The sequence below is a fragment of the Oryza glaberrima genome, chromosome 10, assembly GCF_000147395.1.
Source record: "Oryza glaberrima chromosome 10, OglaRS2, whole genome shotgun sequence".
NCBI classification, from domain to species: domain Eukaryota; kingdom Viridiplantae; phylum Streptophyta; class Magnoliopsida; order Poales; family Poaceae; genus Oryza; species Oryza glaberrima.
Window position 1 is genome coordinate 6,734,389 of NC_068335.1, and position 4,124 is coordinate 6,738,512.

General features: G+C 43.9%; 1 non-coding gene across 1 annotated transcript; it reads right to left on the bottom strand.

Moving 5' to 3' along the window:
• Positions 1 to 1,858: 1,858 nt before the first annotated feature.
• On the bottom strand, positions 1,859 to 1,997 carry LOC127753598 (small nucleolar RNA Z247). Its single transcript, XR_008012653.1, has one exon. It is a non-coding gene; the product is annotated as a small nucleolar RNA Z247 (small nucleolar RNA).
• Positions 1,998 to 4,124: the final 2,127 nt, after the last annotated feature.

The window sequence follows — 4,124 nt, forward strand, 5'->3', positions numbered from 1 at the left end:
GGGGGGGGCAAGAGTAGGATTTCTGATTTTAGTCTAGCTCCAGCATTAGACTGAAGTTTTGAGAAGGGAAAATATTTTCATCAAAGACAACATCTCTAGAGATATAAACTCGGCCGGTTGCAATGTCAAGACACTTGAATCCTTTATGAATGTTGCTATAGCCAAGAAAAACACATTGCTTTGAGCGAAACTGAAGTTTACGAGTATTGTAGAGTCTAAGATTAGGCCAACAAGCACATCCAAAAGTTCTCAAGGAGGAATAATTTGGTTTTTGATTCAAGAGGCGCTCTAGAGGCGTAGAGTATTGTATAACTTTGCTAGGTGTGCGATTAATGAGATATGTGGCTGCAAGAAAAGCCTCATCCCAAAATTTAAGAGGCATAGAAGCATGAGCAAGTAAAGAGAGGCCAACTTCCATAATGTGTCTATGTTTGCGTTCAGCAGAACCATTTTGTTGGTGAGCATGGGGACATGAAACATGATGAGTGATTCCAATTTTGGTAAAAAAGGAATGCAATTTTTCATATTCTCCCCCCAGTCAGATTGCATAGTGATAATCTTGCGATTAAAAAGTCTCTCAACAAGTTGTTGAAAGTCATGAAATTTCTGAAGAACCTCAGATTTTTTCTTAAGCAAATAAATCCAAGTAAATTTACTAAAATCATCTATGAAACTGACATAATATTTTTTGCCACCAACAGAGTCAGGAGCAGGACCCCAAACATCACAGAACACAAGCTCTAAAGGATTATTAGACACACTGAAGGACTTAGGCAGCGTTTGAGAGGGTGAGAGAGTGAGTTTGTTCGTTTCGTTTTCCGTGCGCACGTTTCCCAAACTACTAAACGGTGCGTTTTTTGCAAAAATTTTCTATAGGAAAGTTGCTTTAAAAAATCATATTAATCCATTTTTGAAATTTAAAATAGTTAATACTCAATTAAACATGAGCTAATAGCTCACCTCGTTTTGCGTATCTTCCCAATCTCCTCAATCCCCTTCTCCTCAAACACACCCTTAGGATAGGGAAGTTGATGACTCTTTCCCTTTTGACAAGCATCACACACACCTAACTCATTAAGATCTCCTAAACATGGGAGATTATTATTGTTCACAACCTTTTGAACGATAGACAAAGATGGATGACCCAAACGACTATGCCACCTAGAAATAGTGGGTTTGATGACTCCAAAAACTTGCTTGGACGAAGATGACGACGATGGTGGTATGGGATAGAGAACGTTGCGGCAAGGCCCTCTAAGAAGAAGATTCCTCGTGACCTGATCCTTGATGGCAAAGAAGCGAGAGTGAACTTCAACAAAAGCATGATTATCAAGGGCTAAACGATGTGCAGAAAGAAGATTTTTCTTGGTCTTAGGGACATGCAAAACATTCTTAAGATATAAATTGCGCGTAGGGGTATGAATAACGGAATGGCCAATATGTTTAATGTCCATACCTGCACCACTTGCTGTGTATATTTGGTCCTTCCCGTTATACTTCTCCCGAGTTGTTAACTTGTCTAACTCTCCAGTAATGTGATCCGTAGCTCCGGTATCCACATACCAATTTGTATCCACGCCATATGAAGCTGCAGCAGCCATTTTATTTTCAGGAACAAAATTCTCATCGTACCTATACCAACAATCGGCGACGACGTGCCCTATTTTTCCACAGAGCTGGCAGATTGGACGCGGTTTGCCGCGACCACCACCACGCCCTCCATTATTGTTGCCGCCGCGCCCTCCATTGCCACCGCTACGCCCGTCGCGATTGAAGGGGATGAAGCCGCCCCTTCCACCGCGCTTGGCGCTGTTGACGGAGGACTGGTGCGCCGCCGTATGCCGCAGCTTTTACCTTGACTCGAAGCTGAGGAGTTGAGAGTAAAGCTCGTGGAAGGAGACGACATCCGGTCTCCCAATAAGAGAGGAGACAACCGGTTCCCAATCGTCGTCGAGACCGGCAAGGATGTAGGACATCAACTCCTCGTCATTGAGTGGCTTGCTGGCAGATGTCATCTCGTCGGCAAGGACCTTCATCTTGCTGATGTAGTCCGAGACGCTAAGATCACCCTTCTGGGTCATCGCCAGTGCCAAGCGCGTGTTCAGGGACTGCGCGCGTGAATGGGAAGACAACATCTCGGTGATGGCCTTCCATACTTGAGCTGCAGTTTCCAAGTGAATAACCTGCGTGAGGATTTCCTTGGATAGGGTGGAGAGGAGGAACCCCAACACCTGCTAGTCTGCCACAATCCAGGTTTCAAACGCCGGATTTGCAGCCTTGACAGTAGCTTCTCCTTCTTTGGCGTCAATCACAGCCGGCGTAGCTTGTGTTGCGCCTGTGAGATACCCTTCCATACGCGCGCCGCGAATCACAGGGAGGATTTGTCCCTTCCATAGAAGGAAGTTCCTCCTGGTCAACTTCTCAGGAACGGCTTGACCGGAGAAAGGATTGCCGGCGCTGTTGGAGGAACTCGCCATGGCAGATGCGATCTGATCACGGCGATTTTAGATGCTCTGATACCATAAAAGGTTTTGGGAAGCGTTATCACCTCTTGTCGAGGCCGCACGTATATATTGATTTGGTTGGAAACAGCCTCCAACGCGGCTTACACAAATATAGCAGGTTTCGGTTTTATCTCAACCGAATATCTCCTGATTACATGCATGATCGCATGCAGCATCACATACAAACTCCTTCCGGATATATCTCTATTCCTAACAGAGATAACATGAATCACAAGATGGATGTGTACATATTCCCTCTGATTCATAATGTAAGATATTTATTTTTTTTTCTTTCCAAAACATCGTACAGTTACAGTAGACCCTCGTATAATGGGTACATCCTTATGGTGTAGAGGCCAACTTCATAATCCATTAACTCAAGAAGATACGCTGGCTTATTCTTTGAAGGTGTTCTGAACAACAAGCTGGCATATATTGAAATTAATAAATTCATTATAGACGCCTCAATGCATCGGAATAAAAAAAAGTATTTAAACTTCCTGACCTATTAACGCTATTTAGCAAATGGTATCATATTAGAATGGGCATATATATAGTATGGAGAAATCTAGAAAACAAGTAATCATATCATATTGAAATAGGCATGTAGTATGGAGACTTGCACGAGATAATTGTTGCTCAACTAGAAATTTTGTATGACTTGGGATAATGTGAGAAGTAGAGTTTTAAAATATTCGTGTTTGGCATGAGAAGAGTTTAATGGGAAATATAGGAGGATATAGCTTTGCACCCATAATTCCAAATTTGGAATAGATAGTTGGTGGTTAGTTATTTTTATCTCTTGGAGGTTTGTTAAACTCTTACCGAATTCAATGCCAACTAGAAAATAGACGCGCCGGTTGGCCCAATTAATAAAGCCTGCGGTATGTGCGTATTGTTGGTTCTCTTCGAGATGCATAAATTGGCCATTCTTTTTTATTTTTCTTCAGATTTGAAGACTTTCCTCTTTACAATTAAAAGCAAAAAGACTGATAAAAAGATTACTGGAATAAAATTCACTCCTGTAACACGTGATAATAATACCTACTGGAGATCATTTAGTCGGGTGTATTTCACGAAATGAAGTGAAAGTGAGTTATGTAAGATATATGCATGTGGGTATCACATGGCCCAATCAAAGGCTAAATGTCACTTCAGTGAACAGCAAGTGCATTTATATGGGCCATGTCGTGTTCGCCGACAGCGTGGTGATGGATGAACAAAAGGTTCGCACAGCGAGGGAGTGACCGATGCCGTGCTCCTTATGGGTGGTACGTGGTTTTCTGCTACTACCGCAAGTTTATCCGGGACTACGGCGCCATCGCAGCTCCCCTCAGAGCCCTACTCAAGCTTGAAGCGTTCCGCTGGACACCGGAGGCTGACAAGGCGTTCGTCGCGCTCAAGAAGGCGATCTCCAATTACTGGATTTTGCCAAGGCATCATTGTCGAATGTGATGCTTCTGGCTCCAAGATCGGCACCATTCTCCACCAAGGCAAAGAACCGCTAGCGTTCTTCGGCAAGCCGCTGGCACCGCAACACGCTGGACTGGCAGCTTATGAACGCGAGCTCATCGGCCTTGTGCAAGCCATGCGACAGTGGCGAGCCTACCTCGAGGGACG